This window comes from Brachypodium distachyon, chromosome 1 (genome assembly GCF_000005505.3).
Source record: "Brachypodium distachyon strain Bd21 chromosome 1, Brachypodium_distachyon_v3.0, whole genome shotgun sequence".
NCBI classification, from domain to species: Eukaryota; Viridiplantae; Streptophyta; class Magnoliopsida; order Poales; family Poaceae; genus Brachypodium; species Brachypodium distachyon.
In genome coordinates, this window is record NC_016131.3 from 74998023 (window position 1) to 75013984 (window position 15962).

Below are 15962 nucleotides of genomic sequence, written 5' to 3' on the forward strand. Positions count from 1 at the left end.
CAGAGGGGGGGTGAATGATTGCGCGGAAGCAAATTAAAACATTTCCCGAAAGTTCAAACCCTAAATCACCTTTCTGTCCGTGTTAGTAAAACAGCCGTAACTTTTGATTGGATGAACCAAAAAATACGTATGAGTATGGAAAAGAAAGGTATTAAAATTATCTAACCAACGCAACAAGAATCAGCTCAATCGGACTTACCAATCAAAAGATATGATCAAAATAGTAACAGCTGACAGAAAGTTACGAGAATTAATCTAAAACCAATTTCGAGGAATAACAAGAAAGATGAATTAATCGCAATCTTCTCTTGATCTCGTGATAAACCTGCAGCAAAGTATTATGAACTTGTGATGAACCTGCACCAAAGTATTAGAAAGATCTAGCACGAAGATTTCACGAAGATCCGAGAAGAACAGAGATGACACCGCCAACGAATCTCTTTATTGCAACGATGTCGATCGATTACAAAAGATGCAACCATGCATCCAAGAACTCTCCAAGAATTGATCTAGATCCAAAGCTTTGAGTTCCCTCACGTCCTTGCTAAAACCCTAGCTAGGATGCCCTCTATTTATAAGGGAAAATTCGCAACTCTAAACCGAATCCGAATCCAACACGGACTCCTCTGTCCCGGTCAGTATTTTGCCCGTGGGGCCCGCATACCACCTCGGATTGAGATGACTCCAAAAGAAAAGTTGTTCGTCTCGACGACGCGCACAACTTTTATGTGGATCACTTTTCCATCTGACGCCATCTTGATAACGCTTAATCTTTAAACAGCTCTCATCCAGCCACGGCTGGACCTACATATCTTCACCTCGATGTCACTTCATGCCATCAACTCTTCTTGTCATGTCTTCAAAACTCGACCATCACGTATCGAATATCTCCAATACCGTACATCTCCGGTATAAACAACATAAGACAAACCGGTGCCCTCCCGGATCATCGTAGTCTTCACTTTCATTGTTCCTTCGCACGAACGTCCCGCATGACCTTGGTCCTCGACCTCATCTTCTCCCAAGCTTCGTCTCTCGATCCCGTCATCGACCACGTTCTTCTAGCTCCGGCAACACCTGAAAGCGAACACACAAATAACCAGTACGAGCACAAGTCCACGACTTGACTCAGGGTAAGTTTCACACAACTCACGCCATGTTTTCACATAAGAAACTAATGGATCAGCACACCACCAGCAAAGCACTAAGTCCAAACAAGATACATGTCATCACTTAAATATCCATATTATCCAAAGTATCCACATCAATGTTTCATCTAAAACACTTGCCAATGTTACACATCACATATGATTTCACAATCTCCCCCTTGATGAAAACATTGGCAACCTCTCGTTAACAACACTAGACATTGAACATTGATTGGCATACACATTCACTTAACTCTCAGATTTTCAAGGTTTTGAAAAAAAAATGAAAACATCAAAAAGTTGGAGAAACACCAATAAAAAAACACCAATAAAATGTAAAATATGGTATGTATATGTGTTAAAATCTCTCCCCCTTTGACAATGAATTTCATCAAAACCACACAAAAATATTTCCCCGCTTCAATTTTTTTTTAAACTAAAAGCGATTTTTTTTCTTGTAATGAGCATTATGAAACATCATGAACATGATAATTGTGCATCCAAGTCATGTAAAAAGTAGTTGTACTCGACATGTATATAAGTATGATGTAATCTACACATGACTAACAATCAAGTATTGTTACGATTTATTGCAAGACATGGTCTCCCCTTGTCAACTACATCAATACTTGAATACAAAATAGCTTGCAACACATTACATTAAACATAGCACTTTATAAAAGCATAATATTTATTTTCATTGAATTTATATACCAAGTCAATTCAACCTTGTCAAGCCTATATTTAAAACATCATGCCAAGCCTATGTCCAAAGTGCAATGATTAACAATCAGAAGCTTAAGGCAAATGGTAAGCAATCAGAAGCTTAAGACACAGGTTTCAATAAACACAGCAACTTCCAAGTTCATACCAAAGTGCAATGGTAAACAGTCTCGTGAAGATGTAGTGCGACATTGGCATATTTATTTAGTAAAAATTGCTTGACACGACGTGTCTTTGTATATTTGGAACCTTGATACCATTATATTTTCATCATTGCTAGTAATTAAGTATCCAAGACCAAAATAGCTAACAAAGTTTAACCATGACAAGATTTAGTTCAAGTTATCATTCGTATTAGAAATCATGTGATAGACTATTTCATACGAGGATACATATAAAATGACAATGTCCTCAAAACATAAACGTGGTTGCAAAAATGTCATTTCAGGACGGAATACAATGCTCATTACTTTTTCAGATTTTTTATTTATTAAAGATAAAAGAACGAAAAAGAAGCAAGTATCGTACACGAAGAACAAACTCCCCTTCAAACCATCCCGTATGGTTTGATTACTCCAAGTTCACCTCGAAGAAAAGCAAACCGAGAAGAATCCAATGGTTTAGTAAAAATGTCTGCCAATTGACGTTCGGTATCTATAAAGTTGAACACAACATTTTCTTTTTCAACATGATCTCTAAGAAAATGATATCTTATATCTATGTGCTTAGTTCTAGAATGTTGCACTGGGTTTTTAGCAATACATATAGCACTAGTGTTATCACAATAAAGTGGTACACTTTCTAAAATTACCCCATAATCTTTCATTCTAGCTATTATCCATAAAATCTGTGAGCAACAGCAAGCAGCAGCTACATATTCACTTTCAGCAGTAGACTGTGCAACAGAACTTTGTTTCTTAGAAGACCAAAGTACTAAAGAATCACCCAAAAATAAGCATGTACCAGATGTACTCTTTCTATCAATTCTACAACCTCCAAAATCAGCATCCGAAAATGCACGCAATATGATACTAGAGGAAGCAGAAAGCCAAATGCCAAAATATTGGGTGCCATGTAGATACCTGAAAATTCTCTTGACAGCTTGTAAATGTGATGTACGTGGGGAAGCTTGAAACCGTGCACACAAGCATACAGAAAATTGTATATCCGATCTAGAGGCAGCAAGATAAAGAAGTGAACCAATCATACTCCTGTACATCTTTTGGTCAACAGGTTCACCATCCTCATCAAGATCAAGCGACGTCGTAGATCCCATTGGTGTCATAATAGGCTTGCAGTTTTCCATCCCAAAACGTCGTAGCAGATCCTTCGTATACTTACTTTGATGTACAAAGGTGCCCTCCTTTGTTTGCTTGATTTGCAGCCCCAAAAAGTAAGTAAGTTCGCCCATCATGCTCATCTCAAATTCCCTGCTCATAGTTTCTGAAAATTCTGACACCAAAGCATGAGAGGCACACCCAAAGATAATATCATCAACATAAACTTGTACGAAGAGTTGATCATTGCCATGCTTGAGTACAAATAAGGTTTTATCAACATTTCCCATGGTAAAACCCTTTTCAAGTAAAAAAAAATTTAACCTATCATACCATGCACGTGGGGCTTGTTTTAAACCATACAAAGCCTTTGAGAGTTTATAAACATGGTTTGGGAAATTTGGATTCTCAAAACCCGGTGGTTGCTTAACATAAACCGCCTCATCAATGAAGCCATTGAGAAAAGCACTTTTAACATCCATTTGATAAAGCTTGAAACCTTTAGATGCAGCAAATGCCAATAAAATTCTTATAGCTTCTAATCTAGCAACAGGGGCAAAAGTTTCATCAAAATCAAGACCCTCAATTTGAGTAAAACCTTGAGCAACCAACCTAGCCTTGTTGCGAACAATAACACCATCCTCACTTTGTTTGTTTTTAAAAACCCAACGTGTACCAATAAGGGTATGACCTGGAGGTGGTGAAACAAGAGTCCAAACTTGGTTACGCTCAAAATTTTCTAATTCCTCATGCATGGCATTGATCCACGATTCATCAGTAAATGCATGAGATATATCTTTGGGCTCAAAAGAAGCAACAAATGCAAAATGATTGTGAGAGTTAGAATCGATAAACCTTGACCGTGTGACTCTCTCAGTCATGCTTCCAATAATCTGTTCAGGAGGGTGCCTCTTTTGAATGTGTCGGGGTGCTGAAATATTTGACTCAACAGCTTGCTCAACCCCAGCTTGAGTAGTCGAGGTAGTCTCCTGAGGGTGATCAATTGTAGCAGCAGTAGTAGTAGGTGTAGGAACAGCTACAGATGGTGCATGGACAGCAGGGGGCACGCCATCCTCCTCATCATCTTCATCATCTAAAAATATTCCCTCCCCCTGAACATGTGTTCCTGCATTAGAAACAAGAGGACTAGAGCCAGAACTAGCCTCATCAAAAGTCACTTCACTGGTTTCCATTAGTCGGTTAGTCTCGTAAACATAAACACGGTAACCACGTGAATGAGCAGGATATCCAAGAAACATGTCATCATATGATCTAGACTCAAACTTATCTAGATTGCCAGATTTAAGAACAAAGCATTTGCATCCAAAAACTCTTAGGTGAGATATAACAGGTTTACGTCCAAATCGTAGTTCATATGACGTTTTACCAATTTTGGATCTCAAGAACACACGATTTGAAACATAACAAGCAGTAGATATAGCTTCAGCCCAAAACTTTCTAGGAGTAGAAAATTCATCAAGCATAGTACGGGCCATCTCAATTAGAGTTCGATTCTTACGCTCCACTACACCATTTTGTTGCGGTACATAAGGTGCAGAAAATTGATGTTCAATGACAAGTTCATCGCAAAACTGATTAAAATATGAATTCTTAAATTCAGTTCCATTATCACTCCTGATAGTTTTCAAAGATCCTGGGTGCTCAACACTTAATCTATTCACAAGACTCTTAAAATGACTAAAAGCCTCATCCTTAGATGCCATAAAATAAACCCAAGAATATCTTGAATAATCATCAACAATCACCAGAACATACCACTTACCACCAAAAGATTGTACTCTTGATGAACCAACTGTATCAAGGTGTAGAAGCTGTCCTGGGGCATCAGTCATGACACCAGTAATGCGTGCATGAGAACCTGCAACCATCTTACCATGTCTACAAGGAGAGCATACAACATGTTTTTCTCCCTTAAGTTTAGGCAAACCATTTAAGACATTCATACCACTAATGCGAGTAAGATGATCAAAACCAATATGCCCAAGTCTACGATGCAACAAAAATAAATCTGTAGATGTGTTGGCAACTAGACACCTAAATTTTGCATTTGAAGCAGCATGAAAATCAGCCTTAAAAACTTTCCCAAAGCGTGATATATCAAAAACAAGATCACCCGAAGCATCTAAAACTTTGCAAGCACTCTTCTTGAAAGATACTTCAAGATCCTCATCAATCATTTGTGAAACCGACAATAAGTTGTATTTTAGATTTTCAACCAAAGCAACATCTTTGAACACAAAGTTGTCGGTTACCTTTACTGTACCTTTCCCAACAACAGTAAAGGTAGAAGCATCTCCATAGGTTACACTTTCAGCCCGAGATGCACGTTTGAGGAAGGAGAACCAATTTTTGTCACCGGTCATGTGACGAGAACAACCGGAGTCCACTAGCCATATGTTCTCCTTCCTCACGCGAAGTGCCTACAAACAAACACATGCCGAGATCTCAGTACTGGGGTTAGATAAAAAGCTTTTAGGTATCCAGTACTGAGATAATCCGACGAGCAGGCAGAGCACGAGTGTCTTTATACATTGGGACAGATTGTATGTATCTCGTGCAAGTTGAAACGGAAGGTGAAACATTCACCCTAGGCACATAACGGGGAGTAGTAGTTTTATCATGAGCATAATGTGCCTTGAAGGAATTAGATCTAGCTTGTTTTCTTTCCTTTTTAATTACTCTAGCTAGTCTAAAACAAGAACCTACACCATGTCCAGGTTTATTACAATAAGTGCAAGTGTACCTACTTCCAGGTTTAGCATGTGATATATGACCTACATTTGCAATTGTTGAAGTATCATTAGAGATGATGCCGGTAGATTTAAAAATCACATTGGTTGGCTTGTTAGATGTTTCAAAAATTCCATTGCCAAGTGACTTAACAATAGTGGGTGGATTAGCCTTAAAATGAGCATGTGTATTAAAACCGAGGCCGGTCTTATTTTTACTCACTTTAGACTTATCTAAAATCATATTCAGATTTTTGTGCCCACTAGAAAATTTCTGCAAAGATGCGTGTAAATAATTAACTTGATGAGACAAGGCAATACAATTATCACAAACACCATCAATGATTTGTTTTCCACTTTTACAATTAGCGCACAAAGAAACCTCTTGGATATGTAAAGCATTTTCAACATGAGAAACCCTAGCATTTGCATCTTTCAACTTCAATTCAAGAATATGACAATTATTACAAGAAGTTGAATCTGTCAAATCAGAAGTATCCATGCTAGCATCATTAATATGTTTACGTTTATGCACAATAGGTTTCTCATTGTTTTCTAATGCAACTCTAAGCTTATCAAGAGTATCATCATGAATAGAACGCAAAGAGGTAAGCTCAGAATATATAGAATCACAAGACTTGCAGGAATCATCATCAGGAATCATAGACTTAAGTTTAGTAATTTCAGAATTCAAGGATGCAATTTTCAAGTCATATTTCTTAATTCTGTTAGTAGCATGATCAAGCAAGGAACTCAATTTACTAGCACTTTTAAGTAATTCATCATAAGAGAGTTCTACCTCATTGTTGCTGTCACTGTCGTAGTCGTCATGGGAGGTAGCACTCTTATTGCTAGCCATAAGACACATCCTATTAATGTCGTGCTTTCCTTTGGATGCATCATCTTCATCAGACTCGATATCCACATCACTCAAGCATGGTTCACCATATTCATTGATTACAGAGAAAATACTGTGAGCCACCGCTCGAGCAAAGTCGCCCCTCTTTTTATTCTTGATGTTGAAGGGGCGCTTCTTCTTCTTGTCCTCTCCATTTTCTTCTTTCGTCATCTTGGATAAGAATTTAGGACAATTTTGGCGAAAGTGATTTGGATCACCACATTCAAAGCACCTTGGAGCATTGTTCCCACCTCTCTTCCTTGAACGAACATTTTGCAGAGCACGTGTAAAACGAGAGGTGAGGAGTGCCAATTCTTCATCTGGGTATTGCTCTAGCTGTTCATCAGTTAGTTGAGACAAAGAAGACAGAGCATAACAATATGTAGAAGTACCATCATTAGATCTGCCAGGGTTAGTAACAAGTGCAATTGATTTGGAACCGGTTCTCCTAGCAAGAATATCTAATTCATGAGTTTTCAATTTTGAGTACAGAATATCAAGTGTAAGTGTGCTCATGACAGTAGATTCTCTAATAGATGTAACTTTCTTCTCCCATCTGGACATATCTAATGCACTCAAAAGTTGCCTAGAAGTCTCAGCATCAGTATAAGTAACACCTAATGCACGTAAGTTGCTGAGAATTTTATTAAAGCGTGCAAAGAATTCATCCAAAGATTCACCTGTATCCATCTCAAATCTCATGTACTCCTTTTTGTACATGTCTTGACGCACCTCCTTAACAGAGTTTGATCCTTCATGAAAACTACAAAGTGCGTTCCATACCTCATGAGCAGATGCAAGGTGAGCGACACGGTCGAAGTCACTTCGTTGTAGACCTTGGATGATGTAGTTCGTTGCCTTGTAGTTGTTCTCCACGTGGACCAAGTTTATTGGTGTGATCGCATTGTCCGCGGGAAGCTCATAGGGCTTGGCGATTTTCTCCCATATGGCGTAACTTTGTGCCATGATGTATGCCTTCATCTTCGCCTTCCAAAACTGAAAATCAACACCATCGAACACACAGGGTTTGGTAGAATACCTATCCATATCTAGCAAGTCTAATCAACCGGTTAAGATAGATTAGAGAGACCTTGCTCTGATACCAATTGTGAGATCGAGATAGGCAATCAGAGGGGGGGTGAATGATTGCGCGGAAGCAAATTAAAACTTTTCCCGAAAGTTCAAACCCTAAATCACCTTTCTGTCCGTGATAGTAAAACAGCCGTAACTTTTGATTGGATGAACCAAAAAATACGTATGAGTATGGAAAAGAAAGGTATTAAAATTATATAACCAACACAACAAGAATCAGCTCAATCGGACTTACCAATCAAAAGATATGATCAAAATAGTAACAGCTGACAGAAAGTTACGAGAATTAATCTAAAACCAATTTCGAGGAATAACAAGAAAGATGAATTAATCGCAATCTTCTCTTGATCTCGTGATAAACCTGCAGCAAAGTATTATGAACTTGTGATGAACCTGCACCAAAGTATTAGAAAGATCTAGCACGAAGATTTCACGAAGATCCGAGAAGAACAGAGATGACACCGCCAACGAATCTCTTTATTGCAACGATGTCGATCGATTACAAAAGATGCAACCATGCATCCAAGAACTCTCCAAGAATTGATCTAGATCCAAAGCTTTGAGTTCCCTCACGTCCTTGCTAAAACCCTAGCTAGGATGCCCTCTATTTATAAGGGAAAATTCGCAACTCTAAACCGAATCCGAATCCAACACGGACTCCTCTGTCCCGGTCAGTATTTTGCCCGTGGGGCCCGCATACCACCTCGGATTGAGATGACTCCAAAAGAAAAGTTGTTCGTCTCGACGACGCGCACAACTTTTATGTGGATCACTTTTCCATCTGACGCCATCTTGATAACGCTTAATCTTTAAACAGCTCTCATCCAGCCACGGCTGGACCTACATATCTTCACCTCGATGTCACTTCATGCCATCAACTCTTCTTGTCATGTCTTCAAAACTCGACCATCACGTATCGAATATCTCCAATACCGTACATCTCCGGTATAAACAACATACGACAAACCGGTGCCCTCCCGGATCATCGTAGTCTTCACTTTCATTGTTCCTTCGCACGAACGTCCCGCATGACTTTGGTCCTCGACCTCATCTTCTCCCAAGCTTCGTCTCTCGATCCCGTCATCGACCACGTTCTTCTAGCTCCGGCAACACCTGAAAGCGAACACACAAATAACCAGTACGAGCATAAGTCCACGACTTGACTCAGGGTAAGTTTCACACAACTCACGCCATGTTTTCACATAAGAAACTAATGGATCAGCACACCACCAGCAAAGCACTAAGTCCAAACAAGATACATGTCATCACTTAAATATCCATATTATCCAAAGTATCCACATCAATGTTTCATCTAAAACACTTGCCAATGTTACACATCACATATGATTTCACAATCGGACTATCTGAAGACCCTCACGGTGGAGGACTTGGTGGGGCGCTACAAGGCGCACGATGAACGACTCCGGATGGTGTTCGGAGACGGCAAAGATGACGAGCATCTGATGATGACCCGTGCGCAGTGGTCTGCTATGTCCGCAAGGAAAACTAGCAATTCGTCATCGTCCAGTGGAAGAAGAGATCAAGCTAAAGGAGGAGGTCGAGCACAAGCAAAGAAAGCTCCTCAAGGTACCGAGGAGAAAGGTGCGGCCCCCAAGAAAAAGTTTGATCGCAAGAAGGTTAGGTGCCACAACTGTGGAATATACGGGCACTTCAAGTCGGAGTGCCGAAAGCCACAGAAAGAGAAAGCATATATGGCCAGGGAAGAAGATGATGATCCGGCGCTGTTGATGGTAGAGATGTGCGAGCTGATGGAAGAAGGTCAAGAGGAAGTCATCGAGGAGAAGTCTGAGTCCGTAACCCTTGTTGAAAAGAAAGTCTACCTACATGATAAAGCAAGAGTGAAGGCGGGCAATGTGTGGTACCTTGACACGGGCGCTAGCAATCACATGACTGGCGACAAAACCCAATTCGCAGAGCTTAACCTAGCCGTGGGTGGCTCAGTGCATTTTGGAGATGGTTCCACGGTGGCGATACAAGGGCGAGGCACAGTTCTTTTCGAGACAAGATTTGGCGATCACAAGGTACTAACCGACGTATATTATATCCCCAAGCTGAAAAGCAATATAATTAGTCTTGGTCAACTCGAGGAAAGGGGATGTAAAATCGTGTTAGAGGATGGGTACCTGTGGGGATACGACCGACAACGCAAGCTACTGATGAAGGTCAAGAGGGCAAAGAATCGCTTGTATATTCTTGACCTAGACAGAACAGAGCCGATTGACTTGAACATTAGTGTGTCACCGCATATCCAATATGGACAACACATCTGCACATCACCCTTTCTCGTCATATCAGCCTCGGCGACTTGAAGAAACCCATTCAAAGCATCAATGAAACTCTATGTCACACTATCGCCATACATCCAACTTCAATCCATCGATCCCCTACGACACATGTCTAAATGCAAACACAAGATTAGCCTTCCTCCCCTATTCTCCATATATTCACAAAGAACTACAAAGTGAAGTACGCAATTTTAAATTTCAACGGGCAAGGAACTTCAGGGATCGGAGGAGGATCGAGAGCCTTCGATTCAAGGAGAGGGGACTTGAGGGGGATGAAGAGATCTAGCTAGCTAGCTTGGGGGAAAGAGGACGATCGGAGGATCAGGCTTCGGGAGGAGAGGATTGCAACCCACGGCGATGGCGGTGGCGGCGACACTCGCATGGTATGTGCAGACATGCGAGTACATACTAGCTTTGCATGCATCGCTCTATTTACATAGGACGAGCTCTATTTACATAGGACGAATCACCACTGATGGGAAAATAATAGGCGCCAATCAGTAGTGGGTGGTATGACCTTGCCGAGCTACGACATAAAATAACCATTGACGGGCACTAAATAGCCCCCGTCAGTGCTGGTGCCTGTCAGGTGTCGAGCAACCACCAATACGGACAGGGGACTCCTTGGCCAGTCAGTGGTGGTTGCAGTTCCGCCAATGGGTGCATGCAGACGCCCGTCAGTTTAGGCTAGCAGTGGCTCGACCAAGGGCATCCTGGTCCTCTAACTACTGACGGGCGGTCCAAGCGCCTGCATGGTGCTCCCGTCGGCCGGTCACTGCTCACGAGCATGGCGCTCTAAATTTGGAAGCCTAAACGAATTTGAGGAGCGGCTTATGGGAAAGCTGGTGGAGGACAGCTTCTAGGCGAAGTTAGCAAAATAAGCCCAAAAGAACTGGGCCTTAGTCGTCTGTCAGCGGCGGTAGCGCTGAGAGGTGTACTATATGGCCTGTCAGGGGTGATCGGCAGCGCTGACAAGTACAAATCTGAAGTCTCCACCGAGGAACGCAATGAAGTTGGGTATGCTAATCAACTTAAGGATTTGACAAACTAATAACATGTTATTCATCTTCGATGTACAAGGTTTGTGGTAGTCTTTCTAAATACTGAAGGCTTGAATCACCCTCACCTCCCGACCAACGTCTCTATTGCTGAAAAGTCTAGCTCGTGGCAAAGTAGAACATTTATCGATAATGATTGCTCACCAGACAACATAATTGCCTTGCTGTGTCAGCATTCTATGATTGTCCTAACAAGATTGTATGGGAAGCTAGTACCAGTCTTATCGGCTTGGAAATTTGTGCAATCAGATATATATTCCTTTATAACGAGAAGCAATTTCTAACCAGGAGATTAGGGAGACGAACATCCTTTGAAATCAAGATATACGTTTCATGTGTGTGTTGAATTATTGACCGGCCCTTGAAGCTGTCACGAAGTAATCAAGGCAATTTGGGCTTAGCATCGCCATCACCATCTCCTTGTCATGCATCCGTTTAGCTTCGTGTTGGTCAGGTATTTCATGTTCCCTTCTTCCTGGCCAACTCACCATTGCCTATATATCGTTGTATCCTTGTTCTTTCTTCCTGGCCGCATGCGGTGTCCCAGCTCCCACTTGCTAGCACCCCGTGCAACTCGCGGTCAGTTTGCCCCGCGCAATTATCGTCTACCCCGCCGTGTAATTGGAGTTCATCCTCTCGGTGGTACAAGCTGTCCGTAATTCACTCCGTGTTATATGATCTAGCGCTTTGCACGGAAGCAGAAAATTTGATCCATATGTGACCAAAATAATTCATGCAAGAAATGCCCTTTCGCCCGTGTCATGTCACGCATGGCCCTTTGGTGAGCTATTAGTGAGAGCGAACTTGTTTATCCTGTTTTTAGTCTCTAGATTGAAAAGGAAATACGTGTGCACGTTCAGTGGCTGCCGGAGCCTACCACATTTTCCTAGCTAGCACGTATATGTAGAGGACATATAGGCATGTGTGTGCGGTTGGTGGTATGAGCGCTTTGTATGCGTGTGCGCACGTTCAGCATGCCTGCGTTAAGTGAGGCCGTGGGAGTCTCCATAATTTTCTAGCATGGATAAGGCACATGCACACGTTTGTGTGCGTATGGTGGTATAAGCGGTGTGTGGAAGCTAGTATGCACGTTCAGTGACATAATATATGCCTGCACTAAGCACGGGCCGTTAGAGCCTCGCATATTTCCCTAACATGTATAGGGGTATGCGTGTGGTGGTAGTAGCGGTGTATGTGCTTCGTGTGTGGCTACCTCTTAGCAACACGCTCCATTAATTAATCACTATGAGGTAGAAGTATTAATACAATCAATTACAGGTAGCTAAGAAATTACACCAACGATGTGATTCAAAGTAGAGAGCCGGAGGTAGGAGAAGAGAGCCGCTGTCAATGCAGTGATCCATTTGATAGACTTCTCGATTTGATCTCCTGGATACGTACTTGCAGTACAGTTGTTTCACCAGACGCGTGAACTTGGCCAAGCCCATCGACTGTTGTCCCATGCACTAGCAAATACTGCAGAGTACCTATGCGTTGCAACGGGATCCAAAAAAGATCATTTTGTGCTCACAAACCAAAACACAAAACTGCACCACTCAAACAACTTAAATTCCACTTTGTACCAAAAAACAAAACTGCACTACTCAAACATCTTAAATTCCACTCTGTGCCATTTGGTTTCATTCCAACTTTAGTCATTGTACCTTTTCCACGATGCAATAATCATCTCAAAACATAAAGAAAAACTCAAAACACTTATTAGCAACATATGGTGACACGTTCCCTTAAAATGCACTCTAGTCTTTCCCTCAGGTCAGACCAAATATCTATAAATACATAATTCCCTCACATCCTTTTAAAAATGCACTTTTTCGTCTTTCCCTCACATCCTCTTAAAACCCACCCTTCTTTATATCACCAGCCTCGTGGGCCCCTTCATATATGAAACCTCATGACCAATCAACGCGAACATTTCTAGTGCTGAAAAAACAAAGAAAGCATGTTATAAACGAATTGCATTAGGTGCTGTGAGAAAAGAATGATGCATTGGACGTTGATATGTTCAACGATACCAAAACGGGTCCAGAATTGGAGAAATGATTTAGGATAGCTAGTACATACCTTATTTAAGAGTGTAAACCAGCAAGATCATGTGTAAAATATGGCCAGAACAATGACATTGCTAGCCTCTATACGCTCCTAGTGTATGAGCAACATGAATGTGTCACACCAGCATCCAACCTCTTGTCCTTATGTCAAAGGTGATCTTAAATTTAGCTTCTACATGCATACAGTTTATTAAGAAGAGGTAGATTTTTTTTTACTTCATGTAGACACTTAAACTGCGAAAGCAACTAACAATTAATATTAATATGTATGAAAAAAACTGAATATGAAGCTTTGCACTTCGTTGTTGATCCTAGCCAGATTGGAACCATTCAAGCATCATGGCCTTGCTCTTTCAGCATCACAAAAATCATACAAATATCTCTGCTTCATTTTACCTATTTCCTGGCATACAATAGTTGTCATCTCATTCCAACATTCCATCAAACACAAGCTTACAAATAGATAATGCCCTTGTGCTACCGAGAACATTACTTAGGTAAAACGAATACTGTAGTAGAATCCATGGTTGAACAATAGTGTAGGAAAGAGATGTGCAGTCAAGTTCATTAGAGTTACTACTACCTTGGCTACACAGTCTACAGATTACATCCAGAGTATCCAGAGGACACCGTGACTGCAGTACAGCACAGCAAAACCAAGCCATCCGGTCTCAGTCAGATGGCGCTAGGCACATTAGGATTGATTTCTTCCTAGGGTAAAAAAAAATTCTAACCCACGGAGAGAATTTACCAACGACACCATGTTACTGTTACTCGCGAGGGTTAATACATGCATACGACTACTAAATCTGGTTTCTTACCCGACTGTAACGGTGGAGTAGTTACCTGCTGACTAGCGCTACAGGAAGATGAAGCATTCCATGGACACCAGGGGATTCTCCAAGGACTCCTTCCCCTCGCTGTCGCCGTTGCCCTCGTCGCCGCTACTGGCCGTGGCGCTAGGGGTAGCGTCATCCTGCACCGGTGCCTGTGGTGTTGGCAGCGATGCAGATTGCGTAGGACCACCGTCTGGCTGCACCGACTCTGCCGGCCGCGGCGGCTGGGGAGGCGCATCCTGCGCACGCTGCGGCGGCGGCGACGCGCGGCCGCACAAATTCGCCGGGACAGGCAGCTTGCGCTGCGGGCACGAGACAGCGGCGGCGCGGCGGTTATCCTGCGCATTTCCTCGGTCTCTCGAAGGCATCATCTTGGTACTCTAGCTGTGTATTCTAGTGTAACTGAATAATGGATTTCAGGATAGGTGCAGCTGGTCCTAGGACCAGAAAAGCTTCTCTCATTTCAGTATTTGCCAACTTATGAATATAGTAAACACATATTACATAAAAAAGAAGACATAAATTCATTTACCAAAATTCCTTGGTTGCCTAGAATTTGTCAAAGCAGCAAGCAGCAGCCGAAGAGGAGTTAGCCTTGCGGCGTGATGAGCAACCTTATCCATGAGCTGAAGGCTGAAGTAGGATCTATCAGGTGCGCGACCGGCGCTCCCGGTGGGAGTAGCCCCCGAGTCCTGTTGCGACTGTGAGGAGTCGTGACTGGACTCAAGTTGAAGTCATTGGGTCTTGTAATCTTGTGTAATCTTTGTATTTTTTGAGTAAAATATCTGCTCCCGTTGGAAAACGGCTTGAAGGCTTCAAACGTGACTTGAACTCTGATTCCTGGTAGGAGTTGAATATGAACTCGGTTTGAATTCCGATTCCTGATAGGAGTAGCCCCCGAGTGTGTGGCTGGCTATAAGTAGTCAGGCACAGACTCAGGTTTTAATCCAGCCAAAGTAGTAGCACGCTTGCGATGAGTTCCCCAGATGCTCTTGAGGTGATGTGCACGTGATTGAAGTACGCGGAGCGGCAAGTTCTGATTGCTCGTGATGAAATTGCTGTGCTCGAGTCGAAGCTCCAGGCTGCTTCGAGTCGAGAGGGCTTTCTTCTTGGAGAACTGGTGAAGCTGAGTCACGATCTCAGAGGTATGAATAATTCTTCTTGCTGTAGTCCTTGATGAAGGTGACTTTTGATTAACCAACCCTTCTTTCTTGGCAGGGATTGTGCCGGAGCCGCATGCTGAAGCTGAGAGAGTCAAGAATCGGCTGAACCGCATTTTGTATTCGGGTCCTGCTGCCCCAATCTTTTGGTCCAATCGTGACAGAGGGTACACATTGGCACTGCTGCAAGACCGAGTTTCTTGGGCTGTGACCTGCCTTGAGTCGTGTCAAGATTGCTTGACAACTGAGCACAATATCCTGTTTCCAGAACTGACGAGTCCAAAAGATCTGAAAGGTTTGATCCAGAGATTTCGTGGAGGTGACTCGGTAAAGGGGGTTTTGCTGGAACAAATGACGGAAGGGGCAGTTGTGGCCCTTGCGTTTGTTCGGCTTCGCTACCCTTCACTCGATTTAGAGATGTTGCATGTTCCACCTCCATCGGCGCCAAAAGATCTCCCACTGGGACCACTTTACGATGCAGTGGAGCTCGTGGCTCGCTAGCTGATCGTGGCCGTGGTATTAGAGTAGAATTTCTCCTTAAGTGCAATTGTAGGCTTGGAGCCTGTCGGGTGCGCGACCAGCGCTCCCGACGGGAGTAGCCCCCGGGTCTATGAGCAACTGTTTGCAGTCGGGGGTAGACCCAAG

At 42.4% G+C, this 15962-nt stretch overlaps 2 long non-coding RNA genes across 3 annotated transcripts; one reads left to right on the top strand and one right to left on the bottom strand.

Annotated features, from left to right (window-relative positions):
- The first annotated feature begins 11559 nt into the window (after positions 1 to 11559).
- Positions 11560 to 15962, top strand: LOC112271068. Its single transcript, XR_002963862.1, has 3 exons — positions 11560 to 11706; positions 14711 to 15302; positions 15376 to 15962. It is a non-coding gene; the product is annotated as an uncharacterized LOC112271068 (long non-coding RNA).
- LOC112271066 lies at positions 12849 to 14764 on the bottom strand. 2 transcript variants are annotated; one of them, XR_002963859.1, is made up of 2 exons: positions 14690 to 14764; positions 12849 to 14594 (listed from the first exon to the last, which is right to left on the bottom strand). It is a non-coding gene; the product is annotated as an uncharacterized LOC112271066 (long non-coding RNA). The 2 variants fall into 2 exon arrangements; XR_002963858.1 differs by having other exon boundaries at positions 12849 to 14609; positions 14690 to 14745.